Here is a 26,772-nt window from a genome sequence, read left to right on the forward strand (position 1 = left end):
CATGTAGATACATAGGACAAAATAGAAGCCCCAGAAATAAACCCCAAAAATGCACAGTCAGCTGATTTTTTGATGAAGGACACAAGGCAATTCAGTGGGGAAATGAAAAATCTCTTCAGCAAATGGTGCTGGAAAAACTGGATACCAACCTGCAGAAAAATGAATCTGTACCTCCATCTCTAGTCATTAACAAAAATCAACTCAAAAAATCAAAATGCATCAAAGATCTAAACACAGAACCACAAAGTATAAAACTACTGGTGGAAAATACAGGGGAAACTCTTGGAGACATTGGAGTTAAGGGAAGACTTTTTTTTTTTTTTTTTTTTGAGAAAGGGCACTTGTGCTCACCAGAAAGACAGCAAGAGACAGAGAGACAGAAAGCGAGAAATCAACTCCGGGGAGGGGGTGAGGGGATGGCCACTCTGTAATCCCTTATCGTCCATTCTTCTCTCAGGATCTTGGGCACGCATGCACATGCACCCAGCATGAGTGTAAACCACCAGGTCTGAAACTCAAACTGCAGTCCACTGTATGAGAGTTCAGTGACATAGCCATTACACCAACTGCTGATCCTAGCAAAGACTTCTTAAATAAGAGTCCCAAAGCACAGTCAATAATCCCCAAAATAGATAAGTGTGACTGTATCAGGTTAAAAAGCATTTGCATAGCAAAATAAATAATAGTTAAGAGTAAAGAAAATATTTGTAAACTCTTCATTGGGTAAGGAATTGACAACCAAGATATACAGAGAACTCAAGCAGCTTACCTGCAAAAATTAATCAAGCCACTTAAAGAGATGGGAAAATGAGCTGAACACACAAATCACCAAGGAAGACATACAAACAACCAAAAAGCATATGAAAAAATACTCAACATTCCTTATCATAAGGGAGATGCAAATCAAAACCACAATGAGGTACCACCTAACGCCTGTCAGAAAAAGTAAGATTAAAAAAATAATAATAAGTGCTGGCAAGGATATGGTGAAAAAAGTGTCTTACCTACATTGTTGATTGGAATGTAAATTAGTAAAGCCACCATGGAGAACACTTTGTAAGTTTTTCAAAGACATACAAATAGAACTACCGTATGATTCAGCAATTCCACTTCCAAAGGACAGTAATACAAATAGTTAGAAAAACACTTGCACATCCATGTTTATTGCAGCATTATTCACAATTCCTAAGACATGGAACCAACCCAAATGTCCAAGAAGAGATGAATGAATAGTAAAGTATAATAAAGATGCACTATGGAATACTACTCAGTCATAAAATTCATGAGACCCTGGCATTTGATAGAAGGTGGATGAATATGGAGGATTTAATGTTAAGTGAAGAAAGCCAGACTACGAAAGAGAGGCATTGCATGTCCCCACTTACTATATACCAAATGTCTCACTTTATGGCGGAAACTGAAAGATTGGACTATAGAAGAATGGAAAGAACTGTGAATACCAGAGACAGTGGAGAGGAAGGTGGAAAATGGGTGATGGGGTGGGAGAGAGGAAATCATGGGGGGGAGGAAAGCAAAACATTTAACAGAACACAAAAATAGAAAATTATCTGTTAATGACAATGTGTATAGTAACATCCTTGACTGGACTAACGTACAGTGTATTCATGCTGAGAAAATTCATTTTTAATGTTGTAAAGATATACAGTGATTGAATGTTTAAAAAGAAAAGGAAAAATATGAATACATAAATAAATATGGGCCAGCAGGTGTCATGGTAGTTAAGGCACTGGACTCTCACATGGCTTACCACAGTCTGAGTCCTGAACCTGGCAAATAAAAAATCATGGAGAGTGTTTGTATATGTGTGTTCAAAATCTCAAGATAATGGAGGAAAAGAGATTGTGGCAAGACCATCCCCCTGGGGGGGGGTGATTTATCACTATTCCTCACTGTCTCTCTCTATATAGTAAGCACATGAACTCTATGGCAAAAAAAAAAAAAGTGGGAAAAAAAACAAATCAGCATGTGTATGTATGTATGTATATGTGTGTTTATACATACACATGCTGATTCATGTGTATACACACATATGTAAGTGTGTGTATACATATATATGTTTAGGGTTGTTGGAAAAATCATGATGCATTTTTGCATAGAAAAACTCAAAAAATACATGATGACTTTTCCAACAACCCAATATTTATGTCCTCATGTATGTATGAATGTATAACATATATAATGTCAATAAAGTATGTATGTATGTACATCCAGGTGTGTACACACATCTCTACATAAGTAAAGGCAAGTACACTCTGTCATATGTGTTGTATATCTTCATTCTCATTTTGTGTTTCTATCTAATAAATTGCAAAAAGATGACTTAAAAATTGAGTAATATATGTTTAAAAATATTTTTCATACAGAATTAAGTAAAAACTCTGATAGCAAGAGGATGGATTATGTGTTAACCTGATCTGCAGTTCTTAAAGAGTGATATGTGTAGAATAGGGAATTCTCTAGTAGGTTCACTCTTAAACTTTCACCTGTAGGAATACTTAATACGCATTAACACCCATGAGACAAATCCATCTACAAGTTATGATCCCTTACTGCTTATGAAATTCAAAAACTCAGTTCTATCATATATATCTGGATAAACTTGCAATGTTAATTTGTACATCAAATCTATCTCATTTAATCACTACTGGATCAGAGATATGTGTTCAATGAGAACACCATATTAATTAAAATGGCTGGTGAGCTGAACTTTATCATTTAATTTTCTGAATCGTGAAATAAACAGAATTGTTGCATGTTTTTAAATTAAGTCTCTAAAGCAGGTTTGTGTCAAATTTGATAAATTTGGACATGTGCAAACACCCATGATACCCACATCACAATCAAAACAGCAGACATATCCCACATCACCCAAAGTACCCATCTGCACTCTTTCTGTGTGTAGCCCTCAGCAAAAAGCAGGTCACATGGTCTGAGTCTATGTTCTGAAAGGACCCTCATCAGTAAACAGTATGCAGTGGAGACAAGTAGGTATAATTTGGAATCTTGGCTGCCTGCGTATAGAGTATTTTTTATACAAAATGAGATACAATGAACCTGAGATCTGTATTAGTATGTTTAATACAAAAATATCCTGAGTAGCTGACTTGAGAAAAAATTAAACACAGATTTAAATATTTTTTAAAGAGGGGATGAAGGAATATGTTTTACAGTAATTTATTTGGAAAAAGTGATCTGGAGTTTTCAGTTAGACTGCAGATTCAGGCAGTGGAGAAAAAAAGCTAATGCAAAATCAAATTGCTAAAAGAGACTCAACCCATTTTCATACTTACTGTGTCCGAGAACATTATGTTAAACTTTGGGAAACAAGTCAGAAACTCATTGCTCTCTTGTTGGTTTTTGCATAGCCAAGGAGAGAAACATTAAAACATCCTGTGTTCTCATGTAGTGCCCAAATATGTTGTTTTTTACATAGCCAAGGAGAGAAACATTTAAACATCCTGTGTTCTCATGTAGTGCCCAAATGCAGTAGATTACAAAATCTAACTAGAAAATGTGACTAATTTAGTTAATCATAACAATAGAATGCACATATTTTAAAGTTTTTCATTTCCATATGGAAATTAGAAAATAAAAGGGTTCTTTGGAGTAAAATTCTGCATGGCATGAAAAACACCTACTTTTTCGAAGGACCTAAAGGGAACAGCAAACAGAAACAATGAGACAATATTCACCGGACATCCAAATGATTAGACTATTCAGCAGCTTAAGAACTCTAGGATCTAGACAACAACAGTTGTCATTGTTCAATGTTCCAAAGGTAAGTTTGTTCCTAATTCACTGGTTAATTTAATTCAGTGGAAAAAAATATTTATTATATTGCTTAATCCTAGAAGGAGTTTAATTATTTGGCTTTTGTTCTTTTGCCTGAAATTTAAAATTCTAAGCTTTTTGAAGTCACAAATTCTAAATACAATTTTTTTGAGCAAGATATACTTTAGGGAAATAAGTAAGATTTTTATTTAGAATAATTTGCCCATTTGAATTTGTCACTTCATAAAAGCAAAAATATCCCCATGAATAAATAACAGGTAGCATATCTCACATATTTAAAGCAATCTTGAGATGACAATGGAAAAGAAACTTGGACCACTAAAGATGCATTTTCATTTAAAGTTATTTTCCCTTTCAAATATGCCAAAATGTATTTCATCCTGAAGAAAGTGGAACAAATAAAATAGCCTTATTGTTGCATAAATTTCTCCTCACCTATTTTGTTTCCAAACAGAATACTAAAGAGACATTATAGTTGTTTTAAATTACAGACTTTTTTTCTAGAAATGACAATTATTTTGTTGTTGTCTTAGAGCATTACTTTTTAACTATACAAATTCTGATTAACACAGAAAACATTTAACTAATATGCCATACACCATGACATGAATGGGGAGAATATTTCCCCTAAAGCACAAGTGTAGTAGGAGGTAATTAGAGCTTCCCATGATATTTATTATTAATGATCTTTACTGAGATTTGAAGTTAATAGGCATTATTTAAAGTTTTCTACTCTTGGCTTAGGCATGTAGCTTTATGAATTATGCTTAACAAAACAAGTTCATATGAAATTAGCAAGTTCATATGATATAACATTGTCTTTAGTAAGATACCAAAAAAAATCAAAACGCAATTCCCAATTAATATAGTTGTGATGTACCAACAACTTTACAAATGTTATCTTGCAGTCTAACTAAATATACAATTAAATGAAATGTGTAATAAAAAGTAAATAAAATCCCATTGCGATGTTGTAGGAACATTTTTCTATACTCTTCTAAAATTAAACAGTCTTGAAGAAAAAGTACTTATTAACATATTCAACTCAGGGAGTGGGATGATGGCACAGCACTAAAATGCAATAGGGTGGTTGGTGGTTTGTGGCCAGAGACCTCCTCAACTTGGGCAATGGCAGTACCCACAACCAGGCTGGCTGAAACTGGGAGTGGATCACAACATGGAGACTGTTGAGTGTATCCTTTCTTTCCTTTTACTTTTTAAAATCTATTTCTGCCATTCATGAAAGACAGAGACTTAAACATCATTAATAATGCAAAAGTATAAACAAAAAGTTTATAAGAAAATTACTTTAAAAGTTTTATGTAAGAAAACAAAACAAAATTGAAAAAATATATGAAAATGAAATCTCTGTGTGTGTGTGCGCGCGTGCATGCTTGTGTGTGTGAGAGAGAGAGAATTTTAAAAATGAACATAGGGACCAGCAGATGGCATAAGGCCTATGTCACTGGACTCTGACCCAGTCAATTGCCATTGGAGTCCCAGACCCAGCAGCTTAAAACTCATCCTGTGCACATGTACTTCTGTACCCAGAATCCCAAGATGGGACTAGAGAAAAAGGGATTGAGGTGTGGTCATCACCCCAGATGTGATTTCTCTCTTTCTGCCTATCTCTATCTTGCTGGTGACAGAGATACATACACCCTATAACAAAAATCTTTCTTAAAAAAAAAAAAAAAGAGCAGGAGCCAGCTGATGTGTGATGGTTAAGGGTGCTGAACTCCCACATGGCCAACCATGGTTCAAATCCCAGACCTGGCATCTCACTTTCTCTCTCTTTCTCTCAGTCTCACTTTTTCTCTGTCCCTCCATGGTCAAATTATAATAAATAAATAAATACATAAATACATAAGCAAGCAAATAAGTAAAGTTAAATAAAAAAGAATTCATAACTCTTAAAAAAAAAACTTAAAATACCTGGACAAAGGGAATAAACAAAAGATAATATTCTGTCATTTTTCCTGCTAAACTTCATATACAAATACTGAAAGTGTATTTCTCCATGTCGCCACTATATATATCTTTCTTTTGCAAGCTCGATTCAAAATTTGATCTTTATTAAATACCTTTCTTGGAAGACAAAATTAAATCCAAGGTTTTTTTCAAATATTATTTAATAAAGTAGATTTTCTATTTAAAAAGTAATTTTAATTAGGAAATGTTTTCCATTTCAGAATTTCCCAATTAGATACATTACTTTCTCTTAAATTTCTATTTTTAAAATTATTTATTTATTTATACAATGTTTGCTATAAGGTATATGTCTTCACCAGAGAGAGATAAAGAAAGAGAGCAAGTGTGACACCACCCCCTTGGAGGATGGTCACTGGGCAATTCCTCTTCTTTCATGCTCTTCTTGGGATTTTGGGCATATATACACATGCATCTGATGTGTTTTCAAGCCGAATTGCACACAGTATGTTTTTCTTTTCTTTTTTTTTTTTTGGAGAGGTTTTTCACTATAGGGCGCATGCGCTCGCCAGACAGACAGAGAGAGACATAGAGACAGTAAGCGAGAAATCACCCCCCCAGGGTAGATGGTCACGCCGCAATCCCTTCTCCTCCATTCTCCTCTTGGGATTTTAGGCACACACACACACACGTGCCCGGCGTGAGTTTTAAGCCATCAAGTCCGGACGCAAACCGCGGTTGACTACGTGGGAGTCCAGCAACATAGCCAATACGCTAACTGCTGGTTCCCCACACAGTATGTTTTTCAAGCCAAAGAGTTCAGGACTGGAACTGTGCAATGTGTCATGTTGGATTTAACTGCTTTAATTGCCAGGCCACTGGCTGGCCCATTTATTTCATCATTTTTTTAACATTACTGTTCTGTAGTAAAGTATCTCTAGATTATCATTGTTTCTATAACAGCATAATTCTCTATGTGAATTACTCAACTGTATTTGACTTTTCTGTATTATTTTCAAATATGTATTTTTAGAGGCAAATTATCATTTTAATAAAATTATTTTTATCAAAATTTAGCCGATGTTGTTCCAGTTAGACATTTTTCCAGAAATATTTGGAGGCCTAGATATGGAAGTTTCAAAATATTTCCCTTTGTAAGTTCAACATAGACTTGTATTAGGAATCTTATAAAGAGTTCACATTTCTGAAAACTTTCTTAGTGTCAACAAAAATAAAACCACTAAGTTCAATGAAAATAAATGGTTTGAGAACAAGTAAATTGCATTAATCTCTGAGCTTATTTAATAACTATCATCATTCAAATATGGTTTCTGAATAGTATTTGAACAGAATGAGATATAATAGAAGGTAGAACGAAGATAAATAGACTTATTTGATCCACATAAACAACTGAAGCTATAATTTTAATATATATGTCTAATTTTCTTTTTCATAACATTTTAATCCATATCTCGGCTATAGATATTTCTTCCATGCTGATAGGCAGGGAGTTATGGAGAAAATATATAAGATTAGAATCAGTAAATTTCTTTATAATTTCTTTTCTCCTAAAATTAAGACAACCGTATTGTCCAAATTAGAAAAAAAGGGTATATATTATGTATGTAATCTTTGTTGTCAGCTAAGAAAAATATATGCACTTATATGATTCTCCATAAACATTACAAATTATATTAAATATAATTTTCATCTCTCAAAAGTTATTTAGTATAATTATCGCAAATGCATATAAATTTCTTTTTTTAATTTTTTTTTATTTTTTTATTTTTTGGAGAGGTTATTGCTATAGGGCATGTGTGCTTGCCAGAAAGACAGAGAAAGACAGAAAGCAAGAAATCATCCCCCAGGGGTGTTGGCCACGCCGCAATCCCTTCTCCTCCATTTTCCTCTCAGGACCTTAGGCATGCACATACATGCGCCTGGCATGAGTTTAAGCCATTGGGTCTGGGGTTCTAACCGTGGTTGGCTACATGGGAGTCCAGCAACATAGCCATTACACCAACTGCTGGTCCCAATGCAAATAAATTTCTAAAGTCTTCTAAATATGTTAAATGCAAGGCAGTTCATTAGAGAATAAAATATTATCTCAAATTGCCACACCAAAGAAATGAAACAGGCCAACAGGTTACTCTCACAAGACTGACTGAGGTTCGAGTCCTGGACCTAGCGGCTTGAAAACCATGCTGGGCATGTGTGGGTATATGCCCAAAATTCAAAGCAGAGAATAGAGAAAAAGAGATTGTGGTATGGCCATTCTCCTGGAGTAGAGCCAGGGGACTGGGGGAGAGGGGAAGAGGGTATGATTTCTCATTTTCTCCCTATGTGTTTCTCTCTGGCCAGTGTATGCACCCTATGAGGAAAAAACAAACAAACAAACAAACAAACAACAAAAAAAAACCTTAAAAGAAGGAAAGAAAAGAAATAGATGTCTAGATAACCAATGATTTTGTAAAAGTATAAATTGTATTAACTCCTCACAATTAATTCATAAGCTACTATCAAAATGCATTTTTAGTGTTTGCTTTTTTTATTGGATTTTTCACAATTGATTCTATAATAAACAGGAGCGAAAGGAAAGATATCAAAATATGAAATACTTGAGTGCTTTCTGTGAAAGGATCCTTCTCTCTAAGGGGCCAATCTGTGCCTCATAGTCACAGAAAGACACTGCATCTCTGACTGGTCCTCCCATGTTGTCCATGACATGGCCGTTTGCTGGTGTTCTAGCTATAGCTAAGAATAGCGCTCTATATTGTAGGTTACACATATTCATTGAATCTGAGTCTCTTGTACAACCAAATGGAGAAACGGCTCACTTACCAAGGTCAAAGGAAATACTCATTTTCTTCTTAACTTGAATTTGCTACAATATCTGATGATTTTTTTTAAGAATTATTCATTTTATTTTATTTATTATTATCTTAAATTTGGTTTAGGGTATTTGCTCACCAGAAAGAGAGAGAGAAAGTGAGAGAGGGAGAGAGAAAGTGAGAAAGCAAGGCACCAGGTATGGGACTCAAACTTTGATCGGCCATGTGGGAGTCCAGCACCCCAATTACCATGCCACCTGCAGGGCCCCAATATCTAATGATTAAAAAAAAAACAGAGAGTGAAATATTATGTGTATATGTTTAAAATATGCACAATCACATTTAAAAAATTTATTTATAGGACAATTTTAGACTTGTTGGAAAATTGTTTAAAAAAATACAGCAGATAGCATAATGATTCCATTGCTGGACTCCCATGTTGTTGACTGCAGTTTGAGTCCTGGATCCAGCGACTTAAAACACATAGTGAGTACATGTGTGTGTGCCCAAGATCCCAGGAAGAGAATGGAGGAGAAAGGATTACAGCATGCCACCCCACCAGGGGGTGAGGGAGTGATTTCTTACTTTCAGACTCTTTCATCTCTCTCTGTCTCTCCAGTGAGTGCACATGCCCTAAAAGCACAAAAATTTACGATTTCTACATGTCTTTGGAAATCACTACTTTTTATTGACAAGCAATATTCCACTGTATTGATGTACTATAGTTAGTTCATTCATTATCTTATTGAAAGACAGAGTGATTGAGTCAAAACTTTAGGAATTAAAAATAAAGCTGTCATGAACATTTATATGCAGATGTAAATGTGAATGTAAGTTCTTGCCTCATTTGGGTAAGTATCTAGAAGCATAACTGCTCAATCATGTTATAGTCCGACTGCCTTGTAAGAAACTACCAAATTGTCTTTCAAAGCAACTTTTCTCATTTTACATGCCCAAACAGCAATTTATGAGAATTTCTGTTGTTCTATATCCTCAACACGATTGGGTGTTCTCACAGTTCTGGGTCTTAGCCATTCTAGCAGGTGAGTGGTGGTGTCTCATTGTTATTGCTATTTGTAATTCCCTAATGGTGTATGATACCGGGATCTTTACATATGCTTATTTCCTGTATGTCTTGTTTGGTGAGGTGTATAGTTACAGTATTACCCAATTTAGAATTTGGTTTCTCTCTTATTTATTGAGTTTTAAAAATTCTATGAATACTTTGAATACCAATTTTTGGAAAGATTTTTTTTCTTTTTTTTTTTTTTTTTTTTTTTTTTCTGTCGGCTTCGCACTTCCGGTGAGAAAGAAAAGCGCTCTCCAGTGAGACAGAAAGCAAAAATTACTCTCCAGTGTGGATGGCTACACCACAATCCCTTCTCCTTCATTATCCTCCCTGGATCTTGGGCATGCATGCACATGTGCCTGGTGTAAGTTTCAAGCCACCGGGTCTGGGACTTGAACTATGGTCTGTAAAGTGAGAGTCCAGTGCCTTAAAACACCACACCACCTGCTGGCCCAAAGATACCAATCTTTCATATGTGTTATAAAAGGTGTTATATTTTGAATTTCAAAATCCAGTTGTTCATTGATGGTATATAGTAAAGAAACTGGATTTTTTTTTATTTGTTATTTTTATATCAGCCTTGTATATGGTAATCTTGCTGTAAGTTCCAGGAGTTTTGTTGCTGTTGTTGATTCTTTGGAAAGAAATACATTTTATGAATGATTTATATTAAAGATCTGGTGAATGCATTATTTCCATTTCCATCATTATACACTCTATAGAATATTTTTGAGGAAATGAAAAGAAGTGCTTAACTGATTTTTTTCTCCTATTTCTTTCTTTCTTTCATTTTTTTCTTTTGAGAGATTTTTTGCTACAGTGTGCATGAGGTCACCAGAGAGAGAGAGACAGACAGAAAGCAATAAATCACTCCTCACGGGGATGGCCGCATTACAATCTCCTCTCCTCCATTCTCTTTTCAGGATATTTATTTATTTATTTATTTATTTTGAGAGGTTTTTGCTATAGGGCACATGCATTCGCCAGAGAGACAGAGAGACAGAAAGTAAGAAATCACTCCCCAGAGGGAATGGCCATGCCACAATCCCTTCTCCTCCATTCTCCTCTCGGGATCTTGGGCATGCACCCACATGCACCCAACTAGAGATTAAGCCACCAGGTCCAGGACTGGAACTGCAGTCGACTACATGGGAGTCCAGCAATATAGCCATTATGCTAACTGTTGGTCCCACTTTTCAGGATCTTGAGCATGCACATAGACACACCCCTATGAGTTTGAAGCTGCTGGGTCTGGGACTCAAACTGAGGTTGACTATGTGGAAGTCCAGTGATGTAACCATTATGCCATCTATTGGTCCCTCTGCTATTATTTTCTTAAATTTGCTGGTATTCACTGCATGTGTATGGGTAATATAGTACATAAATTATCTCCCTTCTTATCCTTTAAAAACAGAAATCACTCTAAGCTCCATTCAGTCACGAACACCCCATCTTGATTTGGTCATCTATTTGGTCTACTTTACCTACTTCATTTACATCCTACTTTAATTCATGACCTCACTACGAGCAGGAGACAAATCTTAGTTTTGCATAAGACACACAATCGTACATGTTTAATTAGTATATTTCTCAGAAAATATCCCTTTATGTTGTCACAGAAAAATTCATTAGTTTGGACCAAATGTACATTCTCTACTGCACATAAATTTCTAAACCATATTCACGAAAAAATAAAATAAGGGGGAATCATTTTTCAAAGTCAAGAAAACTCTACATATGATAATGTCTCAATTTTCTCTTTCTGACTATTTTCCTCTGCTCTACTATGTACTCTATGCTTTGGTTAGAGGCTCTTTCAAATCAACAGCCGCAGAAGAGTAATTCCTAATCATCTCGAGAATCCCAAAGTGACAGACTTAAAGAATTGGTAATAGCAGTGTCATCAATCTTAGATGCTGTAAAATGATGGTATCAAAGCACAGCAGCTCTCACTGCTTAGGACACTTAAATAATTGCACCATGCTATCTGAAGCTAATAAAAATAATGAGAAAAGTAACAAGAAAAAGCAATAAAATCTCCACATGATCATTCAAGATTTAAATGAACTGAACATGCTTCAAAATCAGTATCAACTACAAGAAGATACTGTGAGAATAGTATAGACTGCACTTACATTTATATGCGCATTTATACAATGTGCATGTACACAGAGCATAAATTTGTTTGTACAAACAATGACTTCTGAAGGAGTGACTATCATCTAAAAACTGGCACACCACCCTTTAACTGAAACATGTGACTTAGCCTAGTTTTACCAGGTCTAACTTTCCTTTAAATAAGATTGTTTTACTCCATCGGTTCTGAAAAATTGGACTGGCATAGCTTAATTAGCATTTTATCTATAAGCATCAATGATGCTTTTTCCTTTCACTGATTCCAATTATTTTTAATAAGTGTGTGTGTGTGTGTGTGTGTGTGTGTGTATATATGTATATAATTGACAAATAATTATATATTTACATGACACAGTATATTTTTAAGCATGTATATAATGTGTAATGACCAAATCAAGGTAAGTAACAGATCTATCATCTCAAACATTCATTATTGTTTTGTGTCAGGAACATTCAAATTCTCTCTTCTAGTTTTTAGAAATACACACTGAAAAATTCTGTTATATATAACCACCTGGCAGTGCTATTGCTCTATAGTATTTTTTCCTTTTGTCTAGGTGTAGTTTTTTTGTTTTGTTTTAATCTCTTAACCAATGTCTCTTGATTCCTTCTCTCCCCAACCCCTACTCTTTCTAGTGTGTGTTAACCACTATTTTTCTCTCTTCTCTTATGACATATAAACTCTATTAGTTTTCACAAATGGAAAGGAATATATGGAATTTACATTTTTACCATTGGCCTATTTCACTTAATATAGTGTCTCACAGATGTTCATGCTGACATCAACTTCATCTTTTTTATGGCTAAATAGTATTCCACAGGCTTGTATATACCACATTACCTTTATTCATTTTTCTACTGATGAACATTTAGGTTGATCTTCATATCTTGACTACTGTGAATAGTGCTGCAGTAAACACAGGAGCACAGATATCTCAGACACACTGATTTCCTTTGAATATATATCCAGTACTGGAACTGCTGAATGCCATTTTTAGTTTCTGAAAGAACCTCCATACTGTTTTCCATATCAGTCATACTAATTTACATTCCCTATTCCCATCACAGTCTACAAGCATCTCCTTTTCTCTGTATCTTCATGAAAATTAATTTTTGTTCTTTTCTGGCAACTACCATTCTAATTGGTGTGAGATATTGAAATATACAGATTTATTTGGGGGTTTTGCTTTGCTCAGCAATCATATATTTACTTAATATTTTTAAATCCAAACATAGAGTAGAAATTAAATTTTAAAATATCTCTACTCTCCCATTTCCTATGTTTTTATGTAAATCTGATTGCAGTTTTATACAAAAGTTATCTTATATTTCAATGTTTAATCACAATATTTTTTTAAGAGAGATTTTTGCTATAGGGCACATGTGCTTGCCAAAGAGACTGAAAGTGAAAAATCATCCCCCTATGGGGGATGCACATGCTCAATACCTTCTCCATTCTCCTCTCGGGATTTTAGGCATGCACACACACATGCCCATCATGAGTTTTAAACTACCAGGTCCAGGATGCAAACTGGAGTCAACTCTTTGGGAGTCCAGGATATAACCATTATGCCATCTGCTGGTCCCAACCCCAATGATAGGCTGGCCCCAATACATAGGCTTCTTAAGTAATGTAAGAAAGATAGAGTGTGTATGAAAGAGCAGGATCTAAGGAAGGATATTTAAAGAGAAAATAGGGAGGCAAAGCATTAATGGGACAAAGAAATGTGGTATTATTTGTTGAAAATATTTTATAGTTTTATCAACTGGAATAGGGAGAAATGTCCACATGTTGAAATATTAACTTTGTAAGCTAAATAATGTTATTGAATGTATAAAAGAAAACGAAATTAAAAAGCAAATGAAAAATAAAATAAACATAAAAAAATAAAATAAAGTAATAAATTTAAAAAAATTAGGAAGTATTTAAAAAAATACTTATCCTTAAAGTAAACTATTACTTTAGGACATTTATTATACTTTTTAGAGTACTTGGAATTTAGGCAAAGTGTTTTATTTTACATGGCATAATGTTTTTGAGTAAAAATGATAAACTTCAGTGAAGTTTTTTTTAAGTTTACTTACTTCTTCGACCAGTGAGAGGCAGAGATAAACAGGGAGGCAACACTGCCATTATGGTGTTGATTCCATGATCCTCCTCCGTACCTAGCCAGCTCCTGATCATGAGCAAACGCATGCCTTATGTACTCAGGAAGGGCTCTAGATGTCAACCTAGGACCTTCCCATGTGGGTCAGCCTCACAGAGCATTGTTTTACTGTTGCACCACCATCCCATCCTCATTTCTAAACTGTTAAAAATAAATAAATAAATAAAAATACATGATTATGTTTACCAAGTAATAAAGAACTAGATTCCCTGTTATTGAGAATTTTAATTAAACTAGTGAGATGGAAACTTGGCCTCTTATATTAGATTCTGGGGATAATTTATTTCCTCAGAAAATTATGTGTTTTTAAAATGTTTTCCAAATATTTTATCAGTAGATAAATTTAACACAGAAATGAAGTCTCTATAATTTATGCTTCTACTCCCATCTCAAGCATAGTACAAAGTCTATCATAAAAATATCTTATAGACATTAAAAATTGATTTAAGATAAAAATATTTTATAATGAGGCCAGCAGGTGGAGTAGTGCTTAACGGCATTGGACTTCCACATAGCCAACTGTGGTTTGAACCCCGGACCTGGTGCTTGATTTCTCACTTTCCCTCCCTCTCTCGCTTGTTCACCATTTCCCTCTCTCTGTCACTCTCTGGTCAAATTTTTAAAAAAAGTAAATAAATATGTAAAAGTTAAATAATTCTTTAGAGAAATATTTTATAATAATTTTGAGGTATATATAATTTCATGTTTATCTTAATTACTATGTATATAACTAAATTAAAACTATGTTTTAGAATGACTTTTGCTAGAGGGCATGTGTGCTCGTCACAGAGACAGAGAGACACAGAGACAGAAAGTGAAAAATCATTCCCCAGGGTGAATGGCCATGTTGTAATCACTTCTTCTCCATTCTCTTCTTGGGATTTTGGGCACACACACACACGTGCCCGGTGTGAGCTTTAAGCCACCAGGCCTGGGGCTCAAACTGCAGTAGAGTATGTGGGAGTCTAGGGACATAACCATTACGCCATCTGCTAGTCCCAGGTGAAATTACTTTTATCAAAATTGAAAACATATGCCTGTATAGTCGTCCCTCAATAACCTTGGAAGTTTGGATCCAGGACCTCTGTAGATACTAAACCCCACAAAATACTACTGTTTGCAGATAACCACCACATATGCTTCTGTACACTTATGTCCATATTAACTCAAGATTTACAGTTAAAAAGATTAAACATAATTCTAATTTTTAAAATGAGTTATTTATATTTTAAAAGCTCCAATACCAGATCAGATGAATGAAAACATTAAATAAATCCAAATTACAGTAATGAGTAAACACGTCAAATATAGTCTGGTGTTCTAAAATATTATTTCAATTGTGGAAAGAACCCTTCTTCTGCTTTGTTTGAACAATTCAGATATATTATTTGATCTCATGTCTTCAAGTTAATAATTGTGTCACTGCTAACAGAGACATAGTGAATCTATATGAGTTTGCTGCAATAATACCATAGATTAATGTTCTAAATGATTTCCCCCTGGAAATCATTGGAACTTGTCAGTACTAATCACTATTCCATGTAGCTTTGAGACCTTGTAGTGATATATAGTATCCTTTACATAGGAGTTTAGTTGGGAAGTTTTACTTAAAAGATTCAAAACTATTGAGTCATTGGAAAAGTCATGATGCATTTTTACACAGAAAAATACATCAGGACTTTTCCAACTACCCAATATTCTCAGTTTACGTTTTTTCTAGATTTTCAGATTGAAACTCAAACCCAGTTTGAATCATTAACTGTTTACAATCGTACCTTTTTTTAAAAAAAAAATTTACTTATTATTGTCATGTTTTAATTTGACCAGAGTCAGAGAGAGAGAGAGAGAGAGAGAAAGTGAGAAAGTCAACCTCCAGGTCCAGGATTTAAACCATGGTTGACGTGTGGAAGTCCAGCACCTTAACCACCATGCCACCTGCCAGCCCCAGAATCATGCCTTTTAATTTTTCATATATGTGAGATTTTCTTATTTTATTGATATTGTATTATAATTTAATTACGTTGTGGTCAGATAACTTTCTCTGTATGATTTATTGAAATGGTTTTATAATCTAACATATAGTTTATCTTGTAGAACATATTATGCGCACCTGAAAAGAACATTTAGTGTCTTATAAATAATAATTAAATCAAAGGAATTGGTATTACTGTTCAAATAAAACAGATTTTTGCACACTTGCACAAGTCTAATTGTTCTCTTAATTGTTTCTAATTGTTAAATGGGGACGGTCAATCTGTCAGGTTTTGTTCCATGTATTTTTGAGGTCTGATATTAACTTATATGGAAGTGTTATATCTTACTAATGTATTGTCCTTTTTTCCTTATCCTTCCTCTCAATCTCTTAAATACCTCATGTCTTGAAGACTATTTAATTTGATATTTACGTAACTATGCCTTCATCATTATTATTCTGTGTATGGTTTATACAATACCCATTTATTTTTTTAGAAAGATTTTTGCTATAGGGTGTGTTTGCTGGTTGGAGAGACAGAGATAGAGAGACAGAATGTGAGAATTCACCTGGTGGGTGGCCACACCACAATCACTTCTCCATTCTCCTCTCAGGATTATAGGCATGCATACACATGCCTGAGATGAGTTTAAGCCATTGGGTCCAGGACTCACAATACCCATTTTTATTTTTAATATTAAAGTATGTTCTTGCCACCGTGGTAAAGTCTTGTTTTTTAATTTTGAACAGTTATGACAATCTCTAGGTTTTAATTATGATAGTTAGTTTAAGAACTTTTTAAATAGCATAACTGATAAATAATTTACATATTCACCAATATAATGATCAGTTTCAGGACTTTTGATAAATAGATGCAGTTGCATAACCACTGCCATAATCATAATATGCTATACAGCATGTAGTGTCTTATATCAGGCTTCTTTCAGTATATATGGTACTTTTGAGATTTTTTTGTTGTGTGTAACAATGATTTACTCTTCATTAAAACGTTTTTGTATTGTGTATATATATATTATATACATACATATATATATATACAATATATAATTGTCTTCTTAATCAATATTCCAGTCAATATATTCTTTCATTGTTTCTATGACTATCATGAACATAGTTGCTTGGAACATCTGAATATATATCTTTGGGCCAATGATTTTTTTTTTTTGTGGGAGAGACAGAGAGCTTATGGGAGAGACAGAGAAAGATGAAAAGACAGAAAATGAGAAATCACTTCCCAGGCAGGATGACCACACTGCAAACCCTTCTCCTCTGGGGATTCTGGACACATACACACGTGTCTAGCATGAGTTTCAAGCCACTGGGTTCAGGACTTGAACTGCAGTTGGCCATGTGGGAGACCAGCAACATAACCACACCATTACTGGTCCCTGCCTACATCTTTTTCACTCTTGAGTAAATACCTTTGAGTAGGTTAGCTGGGTCACCTGATTCATGAAGGTTTAACCTTTGTAAGAAACTGCCAAGGGACCAGCAGATGGAGTAATGGCTATATTGTAGGACTTCCACATAGTTGACCACGGTACAAGTCCCAGACCCAGAGGTTTAAAACTCATGCCAGGTGTGTGTTTGCCAAAGAGATTGTACCTCTTTTAGTTGTTACCAGCTCTGTGTGAACACTCTGTACTTGCCGATATTTCCGATTTTCAATACTTTCAATTTTAGCCATCCTATCATGTATAGAGTTACATCTCATTGGGATTTACTTTGCATTTCATATTGGTAAATGTACTGAGCATTTTTCCATGTTTTTACTTGTAGTTGGTATATGTATATTTTGATCAACTGCCTGTAAAACATTTTTAATTAGGTTATTTGTCTTATTACTAAGTTTTAAAGCTATTTATTCTAGATTCAAGTTTTCTATCAGATATATGCTTCATGTATATGCTTTTTAAATATGTGATTTCTTGGAGGTCAGCAGGTGGCATGGTGGTTAAGGTGCTGGGCACTCCCACGTGGCTAACCATGGTTCAAGTGCTGGACTTGGTGGATTCCTTTCTCTCTCTCTCTCCCTCTCTCTCTCTCTCTCTCTCTGTCTCTCTCTGGTCAAATTGGAATAAATGAATGAAAAAAATGAATGAATAAAATAAAATAATTAAAGAATTATTTTTTTAAAAAAGAAATAAGTATGTGATTTCCTTTTTCATTTTTTTAACATTTTGAAGAGCAAAATTTTACTAATTTTCCATAAGTCCAGTCAATGAAGACTGAATTTGTATAGTTGTCTCCTTTTGTATATTGTTTAAGAAACCATTTTTTAAAAAATATTTATCTTCTGAGAGAGATAAGAGTGATAGATATCCTCAATAGGCTCTTCATTGCATGACCCTCTCCCAGAACTGTAACCAGCCAGGATCGTGGGTGCACCTGCGGTGGCACATGGCATAGTCATAAAGGCCAAGGATGCAAATCCATAAGCTTCCCATGTGGCCTCTAGCATCAGGTGACCATAGCCCTATTTCATATACCACTGTGGTCTGTTTAAGATATCTTGACCAAAGCCAAGATTACACACCTTAAGTACACTGGATATTTATTTGTTTACTAAATATTTTAAAATAAAAAAAAAGGGTCACAATATTTTCTTTGATTATTTTCCTTTGGAAGTTCTATACAACTCTTATGCAACTCCATGAGACATCTAAGATACTTGACATGATATGCATGGAGGTTCTTTTTTTTATTTTTATGGATATCTAATTGTTTTAGCAACTTTTTATGAAAATGCTATCTCTGTCCAATCTATTGGAATTACTTTAGTACTGTGCTAAAAACTAGTTTGTCTCCTCTGTATGAGAATTTCTTTTAGGACGTTCTGTTCTATTTATCTATGTTTCTATTTTTGTGCCAGAAACATTATTCATTTATTTTTTTTTAATTTTTGCTATAAGGTGCATGCACTCACTACAGAGAGACAGAATGAAAGAGTGAGAAATCACCCTCACCCCCCTCCCCACCAAGGTGGTGGCCATGTCACAATCCCTTGTCTCCATTCTGCTCTTGAGATTTGGGGCACACATGACATGTGTCCAGCATTTATTTTCAAGCTGCCAAGTCCAGGACTCAAACTGTGCTATCAGCCATTTGGAATCCAGCTGACTTCACCACCACTCCACTTAGCTGTCCCAAGAACACAGTCTTCATTACTATAATTTTATAATCAGTTTGAAATCACAGAGTAAGTTCTCCAAATTCGTTCTTTTTTTGAAAATTATTTAAGCTAGTCTAAAATATTTGTAGGTGCAAGCATATTTAGGAATTATATTATGAATTTATACCAAAAGAAAAAAAAAGCCTACTCTCATTTTCACTGTGATCTAATTAAGTTTATAGGTCACTTCAGGACAAATTGATTTTACTAACAATACTGAGTCTTCTGTTCAGTAAAGATACTATATTTATTCATTTATATACTTTTTAAAATTCTCTTATAATTCTTTTATAGGTTTTAGTATAGAGATCAGCATGTTATAAAATTTATATCTAAATATGTCTTTTTTTTTTTTTTGGAGAGGTTTTCGCCATAGGGCGCATGTGCTCGCCAGACAGACAGAGAGAGACATAGAGACAGAAAGTGAGAAATCACCCCCCAGGGGGGATGGTCACGCCGCAATCCCTTCTCCTCCATTCTCCTCTCGGGATCTTGGGCACACACGCACACGCGCCTGGCGTGAGTTTTAAGCCGCCGGGTCCGGGACGCGAACCGTGGTCGACTATGTGGGAGTCCAGCGACATAGCCGTTACGCTAACTGCTGGTTCCCAATATGTCATATTTTAAGCTATTTTAAATGCTTTCTTTATTTCTATTTTTAAAATTATTTATTATCATTATTTCTAAATTTTTTCTATAGGGCACATGCATTCACTAAATACAAAGAGAGAGAAAGTGAGAAAGCAAGCCGCCAGGCTTGGGACTCGAACCATAGTCAGTCATGTGGGAGTCCATCACCTTTACCATCATGTACCTGCTTGTCCACACTTCATTTCAATGTCTAATGGTCAATGTGCTAAAAATATAATTTATGTTTTAGATTTATCTTGTTTCTTGTGACCCTGCTAAACTCACTTATTATTTCCAGAAACTCTTTTGTATAATCCTTAACATTTTTCTTATATGCCTTCCACTGTGGGCAAATAAATTCTATTTTGTTTATATTTTTAATTAGTACTCAATTCATATCTTTTTCTTTCCCATAAAAATGTGAATTACATAGGACCAAGCACTCTGAAATGATTTACTTTAGGTCTGGACTGGAAAGGAAATTGACAGTGCATGACAGTCTTAGGCTGATTCAATTCTCCCCTATTCCTGCTTGTAATTCTTAAAAATAACTGTAGATTATACTGGAAATGGAATATCCTGAGATAGGGAGGAACTGCTTGAGACAGCCCAGGCCTTGAGTTTGTCCTTCCTAGGTAACACATTGCAAGATAGACAGGAACTATACAGGACAACCCAGGTCTTGTTCCCTTTTCCCCTGGAAGCTGAATAGTCCTCAAAGCTTTCCCTAGAGGTCACATTAGCAGTATGGTGTACAGCTAGGGTAGACTGCCTTTCAGGGATCTTCAGCTGTGATACAAGTATAGTATGCACAATTGAAACTTGATCTGCCCTGGTTAGCTAGCTTGTCTCAGTCAGAGTACCAGCTCATCATGGATTTTAAACTTCAATGGTTCCTTGCTGCCTACCTGGAAGGAATAAATCCACTTTGCATAGCTTGTGTATGAGTGTGCTCTGCCTGACCAGATTCAGACAAGTTGGTAACCAGGGCACTGTGAGCATACTCTGCAACACTGGCACAGCAAACAGGATTCAGTCTGAAAGAACATGGCTTGTGGGTAAAGTGGGAGAAACGATATCCCCTCAGTACCCAGCCTAGTGTGGAGACATCAGCTGGGGGCATAAGTGCTGGATATGCAGCTGGATGTTTTATGGAGAAAGAAGGGAGGGAGGTAGGACATCAGGTCCTTTCCACTCCTCACTGCTGAAGTTAAGTGCACTGGATGCATGAACTGAGGCAGAGAAAGAGCATAGTGAAAATGGGGCACGTGGTGTAAGATTCACTGGCTACTAGGCAGATGCTTATTCCAGGGTCAGAGTGTTGGGCAATGGGTACTTAGTCTCTGGGGCATCTCAGATCCCTCTAACATGGACAACATGAGCCTTCATAGAAAGGGAAATTCACTGTCTAAAGAATGATACAGAGAAAAGACCATGGAGGTCATGTGCTACCTGGTTGGTATGACTAATTAAGACATACTGAAGATCCAAATGTCTCCGGCTGAGTGGCACCATTACAATGAGGCCATGGCCTCCAGGTTCCGAGCTATGGGTCAGGGGCCCTATCCTCTGGTTATAATAAAACATTAAAAGAAGGGAATTCACTTTTCTGGGATTCTTGTATGAGGAAGTCCACATGACAATATTTCCTAGTTCCCTCAGAGGAAGAATTCAATTGATAACACAGCGAGATTTAGGAACAAAGGGATCCGTTGTGCTCATCTGTTTGTGGGCAGGGCTCTCTGGGCCATTCCAGGTGTCAATGACTATGGTTTCCATAGCTTAGTGCATTAGAGGCACTGGCATTTTACATTCTTGTAGCACAGAACACAACCACTCCCTAAGAGGACAGGCACCCTAAGAGCTAAGAATTAGAACCAGAACAGAGGAACATGTGTATTTCTGCGTGCCACCTAAGTACTCAAGTCCCAATGGCTTATTCAACAAAAATATTTTATTGTATATTGAGTATAGACAAGTACATTTCATTCTTAATTCAGGACTTGCTACAAACTAACCTGTCAAAATATAATAGTCCAGTTTTGGCTGGTCAAAAAGGCCTTTGGGGTTTGGAGACTAACAGTAGACTAGTGTAAGCTGAATGTCAAGCCCAATAGGGCACAAGCCAAAAGAAGTATTCCAGATACAGTCAGGAAAAAAAAAATTTTTTTTGGGGGGGGGGTTAGGGTATATATGCTCAACAGAAACAGAGAGAGAGAGAGAGAGAGAGAGAAAAAATAACCTTAATGGTGCTAATAAAGGATGCCTAATAGCTGAGAGGCCTCTTTGGGTCCAGGATTCAGCATGTACCTCACTCTCACCCTCTTTTTGGGGATGAGAGGTTTTTGCTATAGGGCATGTGTGCTTGCCAGAAAGACAAAGATAGAAAGACAGAAAGTGAAAAATCACTCCCAGGGGGGATGGCCACACTGCAATCCCTTCTCCTCCATTCTCCTCTCAGGATCTTGGGCATGCACACGCATGAACCCAGCATGAGTTTTAAGCCACCTGGTCTGGGACTCAAACTGCAGTAGATTATATGGGAGTCCAGTGATATAGCCTTTATGCCAACTGCTGGTCCCCCCTAGTCTTCTTTAGGTCTCTTTAGTCAGCATAACCAACACAATCACCAACTTTGAAGCTCAGCAGGCTTTGGAAGCCATTCAACAAGCCATGGACTAGGTACTACCTTTAATACATTAAGAGTCTGTTGGGGCCAACAGATGGCAGAGTGGTTATGTCGCCGGACTCCCACATGGTCAACTGTGGTTCAAGTCCAGACTCATGTGCATGGATGCCCAAGATCCCAGGAGGGGAATGGAGGAGAAAGGACTGTAGCATTGTCTACCACTCTGGTGGGTGATTTCACACTTTCCCTCAAACTATGTGTCTCTTTCTCTCTAGGGCAAGTGCACATATCCTAAGGCAAAAACATCTAAAAGGAAAAAAAAAATTAAAGAGTCTATTAGCTTGATGGAATCTTAAGTGTCCTCAAACTCCATACAGGCTGAAATATGGAATTTGTGACAAAAGAAGCTGCTACTGGGGTGTACTACCTTCTGAGATTTTGGACTTGTAAGTTGCCTGGGTAGGCACCAGATAAAACCCCTTCTGTGTGTGTGTGTGTGTGTGTGTGTGTGTGTGTGTGTGTGTGTGTTTCCTTTATTTATTTATTTATTTTTTTTTTTAATTTTTAGGCTTTTAAATTGTTGCCATATGGCATGTGTGTGTGTTTGCCAGAAATGGGGGTGGGGGCAGGTAGGAAAGCACCCATCCAGGGGCATGGCTATGCCTCTACTCTCCACTCAGGATTTTCAGCATGTGTATACACACACACATATAGCATGATTCCCAAGCTGCCAGGTCTGGAACTTGAACCACAAATTCAGCCATCTAGGATCCAATGCCTTAACCTTTATGCCAACTGCTGTCCTGACAGAACTACTGTGAAGACAACTCTTTGCTTACTATTGGGTACTGGTAGACACAGTGTTTTAGGGCCAGAGCAACACACTCTCATCTGAACTGCCCATTCTCCCTTGAGTGCTTACAAAAGCACCAGTGAAACTGACATGCTGAACAGAACTGAGTAATGAAATTCTATGAGTACATTCGAGGTTAGTTCCAGTGGGAAACCTAAGGGACTAGAATGCTGAATAAAGTGACTACATTTTCAGAAGGGCTCTAGCAACCTGTAGAGGATGCTTTGGCTCTTCTCATGATTACCTGTAGTTCAAGATGCAGGGACAAACTTAGAAACAGCATTTGATTTCTATGTAAAAAAAAAAAAAAGGATAGGCTCCAGTGGACGCTGGTTGCCATTTGATCAGTGATTAGTTAGTTACCTTTTGACTTGGAATGAAATGGGTTTTCTTTTTTATGGGGGAAAGATTTTTGCTATAGGGTACATGTACTTGTCATAAAAACAGAGAGAGACAGAAAGACAGAAAGTGAGAAATCAACCCCCACAGGGGGAATGACCACGCCGCAATCCCTTTTCCTCTATTCTCCTCTCAGGATCTTGGGCATGCACGCACAGATGCCCGGCATGAGTGTAAGCCACCGGGTCTGAGACTCGAACTACATGCCATCTTCTGAACCCTGCAATTTTACCCATTAGATTGTAAGTCCTGGGTATGGTTTATGATTCATACTATCATAGTACCCCAGACAGTCCAGTGACACACCCATTATGCCAACTGCTGGTCCTGCTTAGAATGAAATGGATTTTCTGTACAATGGGCTAAACTATTTACAATGCTGATCCATGCACACCATCTTAATGCATCTTGCTAAATTTCCATTTCATCATTGCCCACCTTACTATCTGGTCAGGAGGATGACAAGTCAGTGACTAGACTATTAAAGCATCTCCTGTGTGGGGACAAAGACTATAACGAGAACAGTTTGCTGCCTGAACGAGACAACTCTACATCACTCATGTGGATGCTGGGACTACCACAATCACTCTTTTTTTTGGGGGGGAGATTTTCACTGTAGAGCGTGTGCGCTCGCCAGACAGACAGAGAGAGACATAGAGACAGAAAGTGAGAAATCACCCCCCAGGAGGGATGGTCACGCCGCAATCCCTTCTCCTCCATTCTCCTCTCGGGATCTTGGGCACGCACGCACACACGCCCGACGTGAGTTTTAAGCCACCGGGTCCGGGACACGAACCGCAGTCGACTACGTGGGAGTCCAGCGACATAGCCATTACGCTAACTGCTGGTTCCCTACCACAATCACTCTTAAATAGAACTTATGTCATATTCTTTAATACAACATGAGACTTCACTCTGATGAATGAAAAACCTTTAGCTGCCCAAGCAAAATGACAATGGTCATGGACCATGATAGACTTGCCGTGCCCTCTGTCATCTGTAGGAAAATGGAGACTTGGAATGACGGAACATCTGACTCATAGAGCAGCTGAATAATTGACATCGGGGTGGCTTGTTAACGGGGCAGTACCCTCCCCTCTGCCTAGGGCAATATGGACACTACACACTGCAGCACTCCCGTCCACAGAAAACATGGCACTGCAGCACAAGCTGGCTGACACTAGCTTGGTGGAGGTGTGGCTGGACCAGGCAATTATCTGTGTAGGCTATGCCTAAAAAATCCAAGTCTCTGTGCTCCTAACTGTTCTGTGTCCTTTTTCTTCCCCCGTAGGCATTTGCACTCACTAGGCAGAGACAGAGAAAGAAATCACCCCTCTTTCCAGTGCGTATGGCCACACTGAAATCCCTTCTCTTCCATTCTCCTCTTGGGATTCCGGGCACACATGTCAGTTGTGATTTACAAGCTGCCAGGTCCGGGACTTGAACCATGGTTGGTCATGTAGGGATCCAGCGCCTTAACCAATATGCCATCTTTTACCCATTAGATTGTAAGTCCTGGGTATGGTTTATGATTCATACTATCATAGTACCCCAGACAGATAAGGTCCACTGACTAATCTGGAAGTAATCCTGTATCACATTCGTACCTCCCTTTTATAGGATCACAGAGTTGAGGAAGGGGCCAAGAGATACCAGAGTGTTAAAGTTCCTCTAGTGGAGCAAGGAACTTTATTTCCAGCCAGACTTTGTAAGCTTGTGCAGGACGTGACCTCACTTCCTGAGCTGGGAGACTAAGACTGAAAGGTCTGGGCAATGTGTTTCAGAGGGCCTAGCCTCAAGATGGGGACAAACTGGGCCACTACATCAACTGTGACCAACCTTCCTTCAATAGGTAGAGAACACCTGGACAAGCAGGATGAGTAGGAAACTAATCTGTCAATTTGTTTCCTCCATAACGAAATGGCAGCTGAGACTTGGCAGTATAAAGATTTCACTAGACTCTTTCAAGCTGTGGTGACAGAGAGTAACCGGACAATGTACCAGAACTTCTCAGACCTTATTTTGTCACTAACCAGAGTGACCTTTTCATTCATCATCCTTCCTGGTGCCATGGTGTATACATGGTTTGTAGCAATGTACTGAAACCCTGGCTTACCAAGTGGGGATCTAGCATGTGCTGCAGGTGGGTATTGGAGTTGCCCTACTTTAACTTGAGTGACTCAGGGACAGAGGGGCATGCCATGCCAACTAACAGATGCTTGATGGGCGGCTACTCTGATGCACCATGACCTTACGATGACAGGAAGAAGCTTCTGAGTTGTGACAATGAGAACACAGATTGCAATGTTTCTAGCCTTCCGTGTTGCAAGGGACGCATGAGCACACTCACGAATGGACTGCTAAACAACAAATCAAAACAGGAAAAAGGGTGCTGTGTGCACTTGTGGCTGCATCTTTCTCTGAAGGCAGCTGAAGTTGACCCAAATGTGAGCTGGGAAATGTCATATCTGGAAAGATGGAAGATGACGGGATCCTGCATGTTGGACACACTGGAAGACAAGAGCTGGATGTCACTCCTGGGAGTGAGACGCCTTCTTTATGTTGGCAGCTGAAGGCAGTAAACCAGGCTTACAGGAATATTCCAGGAGGTAACTGGCCCTAGGTTTATGTCCTACATGAGGTCTTTGGCACTACACATGGGACTCAGTACTCAAGAAAAAATGAAAAGAACCCTGCCCCTGGCCATGGCAGGTGCTGCTTCCTCTGCTACCATTGCCCTCACAGCCCAGCAGACATTCCTCAACTCCCCCGGAAAATAGTTTTACACAGCAGTATTGCTCAAGACTCTCTTTCAGCCCAACTGGGAGGAATGCATGCAATTGCTGACCCCTCTTATTATATCTAAGGATGAACACCTCAGGTATTGTAATAAGGCACAGAGAAGACACCCAGAAGCAGGTCCACCTGTAGGATCCTTTTGTGACCTCTTTAGTAACTTCTTCCCTAGATATTTGGGTCAGGCATGTCTGCATGTCCTGCTGATGGTAGTAGTCCTCCTGGGCTCAGTAAAATGCATGCTGACTATGGCTCAATGACATACTGAGACTGTGTCTGTCAAAGTGTCACATGGACATGACAAGATAAACCTCTGCTTGTAGATTCAGGAGGGCAGTGGGCATACAACACAGT

General features: G+C 37.3%; 1 pseudogene; it reads left to right on the forward strand.

Annotated features, from left to right (window-relative positions):
* LOC102469082 (60S ribosomal protein L8 pseudogene) overlaps nucleotides 1-25,377 on the forward strand; it is a 158,574-nt pseudogene extending 133,197 nt beyond the window's left edge.
* Nucleotides 25,378-26,772: the final 1,395 nt, after the last annotated feature.

The sequence above is a fragment of the Tupaia chinensis genome, unplaced genomic scaffold, assembly GCF_000334495.1.
Source record: "Tupaia chinensis unplaced genomic scaffold, TupChi_1.0 Scaffold000687_1, whole genome shotgun sequence".
Taxonomy (NCBI): domain Eukaryota; kingdom Metazoa; phylum Chordata; class Mammalia; order Scandentia; family Tupaiidae; genus Tupaia; species Tupaia belangeri.